Below are 13,419 nucleotides of genomic sequence, written 5' to 3' on the forward strand. Positions count from 1 at the left end.
TAAAAATGTATCTTTATCTAAATGAAATTTATAATGTTGAACAAGCCTTTCCAAAATATGCATGCCTAGAAATCTTGAAGATGATTTTTAATACTTAATTTAAATTGTCTCTTGCTCCCTGATTCCCTGGCCACAAAAATTAATGCTGGTTAACAATCAATCAAACATTATCTGTGCTAAGGTACAAATCTGATCATAGTATCTCCTGACATAAATATTTTTGTCCATATGGTAAAGGTACAATATTGGCACTGAAGGCTGTTGTCCATCTGGACAGAGATACATTTCCTGCATGAGACAAAACTTTCAAAATCAACCATCTGTTTATATGACATTTTGTTAAAACCAAAACCTGTAAATAAAATAACTAAAAAAGAAGAGTTAATGAGGCATTTAGTTAGCACAGTAAAGAGACTTTCAAAAACATACATTGAGAATTATCAAATGTATTATTTTTGCTGCCTTGGAAAGGTAAATATCCCTTATCTGTGCAATAACAACCAATATTGTATATATTGATCTTCAAGTTCAAAAGTCACTTACCTATTTTCCATTATCTCCCCTTCACCTGATAGTTGACGATTGAGGCTAAGTAAGGCTTTTTGAAAAGTTTTCATTACTTTGAATATTTGTGGATTTCTACGTGCCAATGGGTAGATAAGTAAATAAGGTATATTACTTTATTGAGAATTAGTAGTTAAATAGTCTTTAATTATATGGTATTTCATAAAGCAATATGATGAAATAATTAAGAGCACAAACCTTGAAGTCATTCACACTACTGCCTAAACCCTGGTTCTTTTGTTCATCAGCTGAATGACTTTAGGAAAATCACTAAATTCATGTCTCACTTTCCTTTCTGTGAAGTAATTATATCAGCTTGATGATTGTTATGAGGATTAAATGAACTCATGAGATGATTTAGCAGAATTTATTCTTGTCATAATGAATAAAATGTTTATTTTTATTATTATCTTAGAAGTACCTGATTTCCTCGTGAATATGTACAGTGAGGGGATATGAAAGGAATCCTCTGGAAGATGTGGAAGTAGATATTAAAAACAATTTTTACATTTTTGCCTGTTGTACAGTAGCTGTAATGTACTGCCTACATAGCTATTCACTGTGTCTTGTCTCTGAATTGTCATGCAGGTTAGAGTGGGCTGATATGGCCACTAGAGAAATAGAATCCCTACAAGGTTTGTTCAAAAACAAATCGCTGTCTTTGTTGGCAATTTATATGTTGTTTATTATTAGATGAAAAGAATAGAGGTATTAGATTTTTCCATGAATGCTTGGTGATTGAGGTGGATAGAGAGCTCCTTCTTGTGGATAAAATATTTCAATGTGACATATTTCAGATGAAATGTAAAGACTTTCTTTGAGCAAAGTCTATAGTTCAAACTGTTAACTTTCAAAGGTCCAGATGATGATCTCAGATGGTTTATTTAAGCATACTTCCTACTTAGAGCAGACTTTCTCTGAAATTAGAGAAACAAACTTTTAAAAAACATTTTGCCACTTTCCTCTGTACTTATTATCAGAGCATGTGAATCTGAATCTTCTAAAAATTGGCTTCATGTAGTGTAGTGTTTCTGCCTTTGTTTTTCTTTTTTAAGTTGATAACAAATTACCTCTAAATGCTATCATTATTCTACAGGAAAAATATGTGTTACCACTTGCATATACATTTTTATATTTTACATTTAAAATAATACTAAACAGCTGTTTTAATCTGATAACCATTAATTTTTGTGTATAAGAATTATTGTGCACCTTTGAAGTTGATATAAAAGGTAAACATTTAACCCACATTGGTGTAAGCTTGTTAATTTCACACAAAAGTGTTTTATTTTCATTTTAATGTGTTTAATGTGTTTGGGGAACATATAAAATCAATCTGTATGGTCAGTTTCCTGAAACTGTGCACCATTTAGTGATAGTAATTCTGTCATTAAACACACATATTCACAAACACATGGGAACCACACATGCCCAAGGTTGGAAGTCTCAATATGTGGGGTTTCCTTGAACACAGTGCTTCTTGCTACATTCCAGATTGGAAGCTCATTTTTTCCCACTTTACATTTTTTCCCAGGCCCCTCCAAGTCTCCTTGCAGCAGAAGTTTAATTGCAGTCATGGTGCAATGTGGGAAAATGTAGGGAAAGAAGGAGTCTCAGGTGTGACTTCCTTTCCTATGCAAAGGAAGGCATAGTGTTCTATTTCCTTGGGTTTAAAGTCTTTGAGATAACATATGGAAAGGAAAGATTAAACAAATAGTTGATGGGGAGCAGGTGTAGTTCAAATGATTGAGCACCTGCTTCCCATGTATGGGATTCTGGCTTTGATCCCGGTACCACTTAAAAACAAACAAACAGAAAAACAATTTTCATTGGGAGCAGCTGTAGTTCAGTGGCTGAGCACCTGCTTCTTATATATGAGGTACTGGGTTGAATCCCCAGTACCTACTTAAAAAAAACAGTTGAAAAGACAAATCCAATTTTTCTTATCTACTTTTGCCAAGTATGGGTGAATACTAGTATGAGTGAATAGTAGTAGAGTAAATTCATTAATATATCCTTTTGGTGAAATAAAATACTTCTACATTTCTACAGTTACATAAGACTGTGTATGTGATGACGACAACAACAAAACCATTTCTCTTCTCAGCTAAAGGCTAAAAGCCTTATTTGGGATAAAGTGTGAGATTTCATATTGAAATAAATTTGTGACATTCATATAATAATATAAAAAAGATATTCCTTTAATATATCTAAGATATATTTATATGATATTAATGGTACTCTTTTAATATGCCTTAGATAAAGTTATAATAAATAAAATAATAGCATACTTTTATACATTTAGAATATAAAAGATAAAAGATGAAATCCCCTTTAGGAAGGGAAAAGGGGCTGAAAAGCACTGGAAAGTTAATTTGGACACTAATGATGATATAGGAGCAGAAAGTGAATGTCAGTGATTCAGAAGTAAATCGCTCTTGTGGCACAATCTGTGTGGAGGCAAATGAATGCTGTGGATAAACAGAGGCCATACTTTGTATATCCACACACCTGGGCAGTATAGAAACACTTATGTTCCCTCATTTAGCATTTGTACATCTGACGATTCTCATAAGAAGTAAGGAACTGGTGAGTTTTGGGTGTGTTTGTGGAATACAAACAAAATGGGTTTGTTTTGGGTGTGTTTGTGGAATACAAGCAAAACAAAAATGCCCTAGATTTAGTGATTTGGACTTCATAATTGACAAAGTTGAGGAATCAGTTCTTCAAAGCTTGTGAACTTGGTTTTAAAATAAATATAGTTTTAACTTTAAAAATAGCTCAAAAAACACAAGAGGAAACCAAACACTATTCATAAGAACATTTCCTCGCTGAAAAAAATTCCTTCTCTTCTTCTAGCCCATCTATACATGAGTCACTGGGTTTTTCAATTCATGAAGTAAGGAAAACCTGTTTATGTTTTGTAGTCAGATAAGAAAATGTTAAAATGCTAAATATCTTTCAGATACTTCAGTTAGCAAAGTCCTAATATGTTCATATTATATATATTGGTGAGCTACAGGAATACTCATTAAATCCCACAACAAATATACAAATATATGTGTCCAGAGTATAATCAAATGTTTGTGACCAGTACATTCTGTGGACAATATTTTAATAAAACCAAGAGTGACAAAAAAGAAGAAACACTTCCTGGGTTACATTAATCTAAAGCACAATACCCCAGAGTTAATAAGCTGTGATTGTTAAGATTAAATGTGATCTTCTATATTGTCAATTTCTAATGAATTTATACATACAGTGTCAATTTATTAAAGGATATTTTTGGAGCAAAATATTTGGATATGAATTTAACTTGTTTCTACTATGATTTTGGAAAAGTATCATATTAACATTAAAATTAAGGTTAAATCTAAATCATAGTTAATAAAGTGAAAATAAGAGTAATAACACCTACTTCCCAGTAATGGAAAGATTAAATTCAGTGAGATAATGTAGATAAAGCTAGATTGTAGAAAGCCAGCAATAAATGCCTATGTCAAAATATCAGTATGTACATTACAATTAAAATAAGTTTTTATTTGCTGTATTTCAGTTTTATCAAGGTTTAATAATTCCTAACATGGGGGGCTGTAATTAAGTTAACTAACATTTAGCCATGTTATTTGTGATGGCAGCATGTAAATTATTCTAATAATGAGTTTAGTTTTTTTTATTAAGCTCCTTAAATCATAACACATCAATAACAAAATTATTTTATTTGCCATGTCAAGGAAGGATTTACATTTGAACATTTCTGTTACAGACAGTACAGCAGCATACTGTAGTCATGAAGAGGAAGATAACCATTTTCTGCAGCTGAACTGAAAAACTTGAGTTGTCATGGACGGGGAAAATATGTGGAAACCTTTCCATCTTTTTTCTCTATGGCTGGGTCAATTTGAGAGAGCAGATATTTATATAATATCTCTTTCCACTCTTGATCAAGGATTGTACTTTTTGTAAATTCACAAATCTTTAAAATTATTTCAGCTTACCCTGAACCCTATTTACATAGGGGATTAGGACAATACATTTTGCCAGTAAAAGAAATGATACTATTTCTGCTAGTTATTCGCCTGTATTTTTGTGTGCACATAGAAATGGTATGACTTGTTCTAAAGTAGGGGTTCTTAACCTTTTTTGTTCCACAATCCCCTTTGCCAGTCAGGGGAAAACTACAGACCCTTTATTAAGACCAAACTACACTGTGTATTATTTAATTATCTATCACAACCACACCAACACATCTCCACAAGAATAATGTTTTGCTTTAAAATTTAATTCAAGCTCACGGACCTCTTGTTAAGAACCCCTCTTCTAGAGCAATGGTTTTTGTATCATATTTCCTAATTTACTCTAACATAAAACAATTTTGCTTAATATAATTCTCTGAAATATTCATTAATTTTATATGTGGTCAGTACTCAGTACTTGTAATTATAGATGATTTAAAAGAAGAATATGATATGACTCTGTCCTTAAGTTACTTAAATTTTAATGGGAGGACAGGATAAGAAATTACAGGCACTAGAATTTGCTATTTAAATAAAATTAATCAAGCAGATTAGAACATCAATATTTTTGGTCTTTAGAGAAAGTACAGATAAAAGTGGATTGCCATAGTTTTAGAATATTGTATTGGAAGAAGGTTGACTAGAGTTGGGTACTAAGAGTGGCTAGGGTTTAGATGAATGGTGACAGCAAGGAAGATAAACTGAAAGCCTTGTGATATCATGTTGATAATATACTCTGGGTTCTGTGATGGAATGTTCCAGCTAATGCAAGACACTTCAAACTGAATGGAGAAGAATGGTTGGTTGGATATCAATGGCCATATTGAATACAGACAGAATTGTGTAAATATAACTCTGTAGGTGATGGGAAGCCATTGTAGGATTTTAAAAAATGAAATAAGTTCATGAAATAAATATTTAGCATGTTAAGACAATGGCATAATTTGGAGTAGTAGGATACAGGACATGAGAACTTCGAAGGCCATTGCTGTTATTCAGGCTTGGAGTGATGGACTTCAAATTAGGAAAATGGAAGCAGAAATTGAACATTATATTTCACACAAAATAACCTTTTGATTAGGTAAAGCAATTGCAATTACAATTGAGCACAATAATTGAACAACATTTTAAAATGAGTTGAGAAATTTCTTTATTCTAATTGTTTCAAAACAGTGAGATCATACAATATTTTTCCCTTTGTATCTGGTTTATTTTGCCTGTCCAGATGTCCTTAGGGTTCATTCCTTTTTATGGCTGAATACTATTTCATTGCACATATATACACATTTTGTGTATCCACAACAAAAGTATGTGTTCCTTTCATCTTTTGGCAATCGTAAATAATGCCACTATGAACATCAGTGTGCAAATAATCAACATGGACTTACATTGCAAAAATTTTGCTGGTTCTATTAAATTAGGTTATGATCTTATCTTTTTTAGCAGTTATCATAATTATAGAAAAAAGAATCCATATTGAAACCTCCAAAGTTTGTAAGTGCAAGAAATGTATGTATTTTCTTACTCATTGTTTTAGGAATTAAAATATATATCTTTAATTTATTACAATCTACTTCAACATAATACTGATTTAGCACTAGAGGAAGATAGCATGTTTGTTTGCGCAAATATAGCTGCAATCTTCCATTGATTGCATATTACATCTCCATATAATATAAATCATATAACTTATTTTATAATTACTGCTCAGTTTTCAAAATTTTGAGACATACAAAAATAAGAGTGTGATCTATAATTATAAGTATTGTTTGATAAGCCCTCATTGTTTAAAGACCTACTTATGCAGTACAACATGATTACCTTTGTATTTACCATTTCCATGTACTTCATTTCTTCTTATGAATTCAAGTTACTACCTTTCAATCTAAAAGACTTTTTAGTTTTTCTTGTGGGGCTGATCTGCTAGCAGAAATTCTCTGCGTTTGTTTATCTGGGAATGGCTATATTTCAACTTACCATTTAAATTGCACTTATTTCTAGAAAGATAATTGATGTTTTTCCTCTAACTATTCACTATTATATTCCACAGCTTGCTATTATCCATTGTTTCTGATGTAAAGGCAGCCATTAATCATGTTGTCCTGTTGTGCATGATGAGTCATATACCTTGCTATTTTTAAGATGTTCTCTATGTCTTTCAGAAATATGAGTACAATGTATCTAAGTGATTCCACTTTGTGTGATTTTACTTGGGGTTCACTAAGATTCTTGAATAGGTGAATTTATGTTTTACATCTGGAGCAGTTTGATATTGTTTATGAATTCCAAAAATAGATATTAGATTATGTTTGTATACTGGTCTGTTCCTCTGGGTATATTAGATTATATTAGATTCAGAGGTTTAACTTTTACTTGATTAAATTAAGATTTGGGTTTAAATTCATCCATGTCAGTAGGACATTGAGTACCCATCCCCTTGGTGGACAGGTACTCCCAGAGAAAACAACATGACAGATACAGAATTGTGTTTTGATGCTTGAGCACCAGGAAGTAAATACACAGGAGAAAAACATAGAGGAATAAAGATGGCTCCATAGATATAGCAGAGGCCCCAGGATGAGAGAAAGCCTGATAGTCTAAAGCTGACCTTGAGGAGAGAACAGAACAGCTGAGCCCAGAGAGAAATGGGTCCAGGAAGAGATACAAGTCTTATACAACTCTATAGCTGAGACCAGAAAAAGCTGGAAGCATGGAGCCCGAAGAGGAAGGCTGAACCCTCACAGAAACCAGTAGCCATCTTGCTCCAACACATGGCAACAGACTTTAGTGAGGGAAGTAATTTCCTCTTTAGGGTTTTGTGACTGTAAGCTTCTACCCCAAATAAATACCCTTTATAAAACCCAACAGGTTTCTGCTACTTTGCATCAGCATCCCTTTGGCTGACTAATACAACATCTAATTTGAGAAGAGTTTGATCATTATTTCTTCACATACATATTTTTTCTTCTTTCTATTTTCCTTCCCCTTTTAGAACTTTAATTACAAGTAGGTTGATATGACTTTTATTGTCTCACAATCTCTCAGGCTCTGTGTATTTTCCTCAACCTTTTTGTTTCTGTTTTTTTATTTCTATAGACTGTGTAATTTCTCTTGATCTATCTTTAAGTTTGCCAATTTATTTTTCATAAATGTGATATTGAGCTCATAGAATGAATGTTTAATTTCTGTTTTTGTACTTTTCAATTCTAGAATTTCAATTTGATTGATTTCATTATATATATTATATATATAATATATCTGCTAAATACAATTCTTGTTTCAATTACAGTCAGTTTCTATTCACTAATTTTGATCCTAAAATATGTAGTTCACACTTTCTTTCCACATTTCTAAAATTTTTTGTTGAAAACTGAAAAATTTAGGTACAGTATTATATACAATCTGAATTTTTATTATTTTTCCTGCATCTTTTTCTTTCTTTCTTTTTCCCTTCCTTCCTTCCTCTCTCTTTCTCTCTTTCCTTAGATCCTCCCTCCCTTCTTTCTTTCCTTTCTTGTATGGACTTAAATGCAGAATCTGTACCCCACCCCCCTAAGGCAGCTTATAGTCACTATGACTCTGCTCAAACAAATTGAACTTGTAAGGCTTAAGCTCTCTACAAATTGTTCTGTGTGGGGGTTGTGAGCACATTGATAGTTCAGTCAGTCAAGTTTTCTTTAGATTTCACTTTGTTAGTATATCTTTATTTCCCTCCACGTGCACATATTTCCCAGACAGTCAGGAAAGTATGGAGAGTTCCTTTGATAATTTATAGTTCTCTCTTTTCCAGAAACCACCTATTAAATTTTATTCAAATCTCACTGGAAGTCCCATCTTGGGTCAAAACATCAGTAGGGCAGACCCAAGGGCTTTCCCAATTATATCTACTGAATTTTCTATGTTTACCTATGATGTGTCCATGTGTTTACACCATCTAATTGAAAACAAGTCCACCTTCTCTGGAAACTGCTAGTTTCCCGTTTTTCTTGCATTGAAAATATTGGTTCTTTCCAACCAAGTTGGGATGATCGCTATTTTGCCAAAAGGCCCAAAATCTCACCGTTGTTATGCAAGTTTGCAGCAGTTTTCATGAATAAATGATTGTCAATCTGTTATTTACCTTTGACTAATTTTCAGAGCCCCCAAATGGTTGTTACTAAAATTTGACTAGTTTATACTTGATAATTTGGGAGAGTAATAACCAGCCTTTTCACTCTACTAGAGCTAGATTTTCCTGCCTTTATTGAGGGAAAATGTACATGTTTGTTTACATTTTTTAAATATACTTTTTTATTTTTTAAAAAACATACTTATATTACATAAGTGTTACATAACAATTATAGCCAATTCCTGTATTACCCACTCTCTACCACTCCCATATTTTCCCATATTAATAATCTCCTGTATTAGTGTGGTGTATTTGTTAAAATTGATGAAAACATTTTGAAGCATTGCCAATAAACATGGATTAGAGTTCATATTGTAGTTTATACTCTCTCTCACACAATTTTGTAAATTATGGCAAGATTTATGATGCCTTGTATCTGTCATTGCAATGCCATTCAGGACAATTCCCAAGCCACAAAAATGCCCCAATATTACAACTGTTTTTCCCTCTGCCTCTGCTCATAACCTCCAGTGACCACTGCCTCCACATCAATGATAATCACACTAAATCTACAGTAGAATAATAGTAAATCTACTTTCATCCATTGTTCATTCCCCAATTTTGAGGATTTGGGGATGGTGATGCTCAATCTTTCTTTAACTGAGAGGGGTCTTAGTTCCCACGGGGCAGATGGATGGAACTATCTTGCTTGCAGTTACAGATTCTCTGGTTCCTTGATGGGAGTTTTCCATTCCATCATCATCACCTTGTTTGTTGTCCTGGGTTAGTTCAATGAACTGGAGAGGAGATGTTGCAATTCTGTAGAGATTCAGGTCCCAACTGGCACATGGACAAACAAATGATTTAATTCTCTTTGATATACACCTATTCAGTTTAGTACTAACTATAGGTTCAAATAGAAGGAGCAGATGAGCCATGTCTAGGGAAACCACACTGAGTCCAACTCTGTCACACTGGGGAGCATAAATTCCAAAGTACGGTGTTGTGGGAAACTGGCTTACCTGTTTGTTATTGTAAATATTACGCCTGTTAAATGTAGTAGTTGTTAGATGTTGCAGTTGTTTCCTGTTATTGTGAATGATGCTGCAGTTCGGATAGCAAACAGCTGCTTGGTATTTCCCAATAAATGTGATAGGAAAACTAGGGTTGAGGCTCTCACTTCCAGAAGCTGTGAGTCCCCTGGTCCCGGGTTTGTTTCCCCTCTTGTGTCTCTACCTTTATTTCTGCATTGCCTTCCCTTCAAGCCAATCTACTGTGAGCTGAATGCAGCAGTAGGGCCCACTGGCAGGGCACCAAACTCCTGAGCTATCTGTCCTGCCTATGGTGTCTGGGTATTTCAAGAGCCCTCAGGAGCCCCACTATTTGAGGCAATATTAACTTTGGCAGTCAGTAAGATCCTGCCAAGATGTGCATAAGCGTCATCTCTGGAATGACCTCCCAACTCACTTTGAAGTCTCTTACCCATATAAACTCATTTGTCCTTACTATTTCCCACTTTTGGTCATGGTCCTTTTCCTGTTGCATTGCTAGTTTGTGCTCTGTAGTAATCCCTTGGTGCCATGGAGGCTCATCCCCAGGAGTCGTGTACCATGTTGGGGAGAAGGCAATGCATTTATATGCTGAGTTTAGCTTAGAAAGCAGCCACATTTGAGCAACAAGGAGACTCTCAGGAGGTAACTCTTAGGTACCATATAATACTAGGTTAAATTTCAATTTCAGAAGCGAAGGTTTGAAAGTATAGTCATGAATATTAAGGACCTGTCAATGAGCCATCATACTTCAGTAGTCACTGCCTCTGTACTTGGGAGATTCTTGCTTTTTCATTAGACAATGTGGAAGAATTACCCAGGATGAGAATTAGGTATTTTTTCAGTTACTGTGTGAAATTCCACCCACCATGACAGTGTCCCAAGAATACTTGAAAATATTTATTTGTCTTATAGGTATGTGCCTGGTGAAGCTCCTCCCATGTATCCCCAGTCACTAACCCCCCACAGCAATGATCCTCCCCTGTCAGAGTTGTAACCCTTCTGTAATCAAAAACTTCTTAAAAAATGAAACCAACAAAATAACCAAATAGAATTAATAAGAAAATGAAATAATAATGATAGTTTTAAAAATAAGAAATAAAATAGAATTTTAAAAAAAAATTCAGAATAATAAAAAATAAAATATTTTTAAAATTTTTGACATTATGTCTTTCATCACTGTGAGATCTGTTGTCTTGTATGTACAGTGGCATTTTCTTCCTTTTATTTCCCCCGGTATCTTTTTATCATTTTGCCTTCAAAGACGATTTAGGTTACAGAATAGTGGTGAACAGAATACAGAGGATTCTCATGTATCCAAAATGCACGCCCTTTACTCCTTTCCCCTATTAACATTTTACATGTGTGGTACATTTGTTACAATTGATGTACAAATATTGAAACATTGCTACTAAACATTGTCAATGATTTACATTATAGTTTGCTTTTTGGGCCATACACTTTTATAAAGTTTGATGAAATTTAATTTGGCCTGTATGCATCATTGGGAGATCGTGTAGTACAATTCCATCACCCCCAAAAGGCACCATGTTCCATCTATTCTATTCATTCCTCCCCCTCCCCTCAGGAACCAAGGCAACCACTAAGCTTCACTCCTTGAAGAACAAGATTCATAGTTACTTGCAACAATATTGAGGGCTTGACATACTGGCCTGTCCTCCCCTATTAGGCACTGTCTATGCTTTTGTGAGACTTCCTCCCCTCATAGAGAACATAGCAAGACTCCTCAGGATGGGAGTCCAATACTTGCCTGCTCATTATGCGTGTCACCATCTACTGTGACACATTGAACAGTGACACACTCCCTAGGGGCCTGCTCCAGTTGTCTCCTACCCCACATTATCCCCACACCCAACACCCTAGACACCCTAAACAGTAACCCTCCCCTGCCATATTTGCCAAAAGACCACTTCCCTGCAAATCCCTAGAATTTTACTGCTCTCTCCCCCACCCTTGCCCCAGTTCCAAGACAGCCCAACCCACCCTCCCTGCCCTACCCTCCTCACAAACAAGCACTACGAACCCAATAGCATCACTGCATAACCACACCCTTCCACCTTATCATAGATTTTGCCCATGTAGTCATTGCCTCACAACCTTCTTCCTTTGTGTCTCCTGTAAACCTATCTTCTAGACTCTAGCTCTGTGAGTCTGCTCAATTTGCTTAATTGATATCAGTGTGGTCATATAATATTTTCCTCAGTGCCTGGCTTCCTTCACGAGGTCTACAAGATTTATCCATGCTATCCCATGTGTTAACACTGCATTCTTTATTACAGCTGAGTAATATTCCATTGTATGGATATAGAACAAGTTGTTGATCCATTCATCTATGATGGCCATTTAGGTTGTTTCCAACTTTTGGCAATGGTAAATGATGCTGTTATGAATATCGGTGTGCATATATCTGTTTGTATCCCTGCTTTCAGTTCTTCTGGGTACATACCCAGCAGAACTGGCATTTCTATCATTAGCTTCCTGAGGAATCAGCAATCTGTCCTGCACAAAGGCTAAACCATTCTACATTCTCACCAGCAGTGGATGAGTGTTCCATTTCCTCCACATTCTCTGTTTTTCTAACAGCCGCCAGTCTTGTGGGTGTAAAATGACATCTCATTCTTGTTTTGATTTGCATTTCCATAATAGCTACAGATATTGTCATCTTTTCATGTGCTTTGTAGCCATTTGTATTTCTACTTTGGAGAAGTGTCTATTCAAATCACTTGCACGTTTTTTAAATGTTTGTCTTTTTATTTAAGAGGGGTAGGATTTCTTTATATATGCTGTATATTAGGTCTATATCAGATATATAGTTAGCAAATACTTTCTTCCATTGAGTAGGCTGTCTTTTCACTTTCTTGACAAACTCCTTTGAGTTGCAAAAATTTTTAATTTTGAGGAGGTCCCATTTATATATTTTTTCTTTCATTGCTCATGCTTTGTGTGTAAAGTTCATAAACCATTTCCTAACACAAGATCCTGTAGATGCTGCCCTACATTATCTTCCAAAATACTTATGGTCTTGGCTCTTATTTTTGATATTTTTTCTATCCTGGGTTAATCTTTGAATAAGGTATGAAACGGTGTTCCTCTCTCATTCTTTTGGATTTCTTGAAGAGACCATTCTCTCCCAGTTGAATGTGCTTGGTGGCCTTTTCAAACATCAGTTGACTATATATGGGAGAATCTATATTAGAACTCTCAGTTTGGTTCCATAGGTTATGTCTATCTTTATGCCAATATGATACATTTTTGACCACTGTAGCTTTGTAATATGCTTTAATGTCAGGTAGTGTGATTCCTCTGATTTCATTTTTCTTTAGCAATATGTCATTGGTTACTCAGGGTCTTTTCCCGTTCCAAATAAATTTCACAGTTAGCTTTTCCAATTCAATGAAAAATGCTGTGGTAATTTTTATGGGGATTGCATTAAATCTGTAAATCAGTTTGGGTAGGATAGGATAGACATCTTAATGATGTTTGATATTCCCATCCATGTGCAGGGAATATTCTTCCATATTTTTAGATCTTCTCTGATTTGCTTTAAGAGTTATGTAGTGTTCTGCATACAAGTTGTTTACACCTTTAGATAAATTTATTCCTAAGTATTTAATTATTTTAGTTGTTATTGTAAATGGAATTTTTTTCTTGATTTCTTCCT

The sequence above is a fragment of the Dasypus novemcinctus genome, chromosome 5, assembly GCF_030445035.2.
Source record: "Dasypus novemcinctus isolate mDasNov1 chromosome 5, mDasNov1.1.hap2, whole genome shotgun sequence".
Taxonomy (NCBI): domain Eukaryota; kingdom Metazoa; phylum Chordata; class Mammalia; order Cingulata; family Dasypodidae; genus Dasypus; species Dasypus novemcinctus.